We start from the raw sequence: 595 nt of genomic DNA, 5'->3' as shown, positions 1-595 counted from the left end.
GCTCTGAGTATAGGGCAGGTTCATCATGAAGATGTATCTTTTGTCACTGTAGCTGTTCCAGTCTGCTTGTCCTTTCTAGTGGGAATGTCTCACCTCACAAGGTTCTGTATAGGGCTCAGGATTCCACCTAAGGTCCTATACTCTGTAAAGGGTTTGCATGAGGCCTATTTCACTGGGCAAGTTGTAGAACCCTTTTTAGGTATTCCAGTCAGTTATAGGCTAAAGGCGGGCTTACAAATTTTCTCTAATCATGTTTCCCAACATTCCTTTCTACCCCACTCAAGTGTCTATTTGTAAATAGGCAAGGGAAACTAATATTCATAAGACAGTCAAGGATTTTAGTATTATTTACCCCTTCAAGCTATAACTAGATCCATGTATCCCAGAGCCCTGTTATTCCAAGTTTGAGTATGCATCACTATTTACCTGTGTCCCACTAGGCCATACAAACATATCTCAGTGTTCCCCTATCTATCTTGTTCTTCTGCCTTCTCCCTCCTTCTTGTATTGCCCTCCCCAACACCCACACTAAACCCCCCACCCCAACTCCGTTGTGGTTACCTTATATTCCATTAGTTCTTCCCTCCATTTAAGA

This window comes from Chrysochloris asiatica, unplaced genomic scaffold, assembly GCF_000296735.1.
Source record: "Chrysochloris asiatica unplaced genomic scaffold, ChrAsi1.0 scaffold00024, whole genome shotgun sequence".
NCBI classification, from domain to species: Eukaryota; Metazoa; Chordata; class Mammalia; order Afrosoricida; family Chrysochloridae; genus Chrysochloris; species Chrysochloris asiatica.
The sequence above is the reverse complement of the archived record's forward strand: the minus strand, read 5'-3'. Positions refer to the sequence as shown.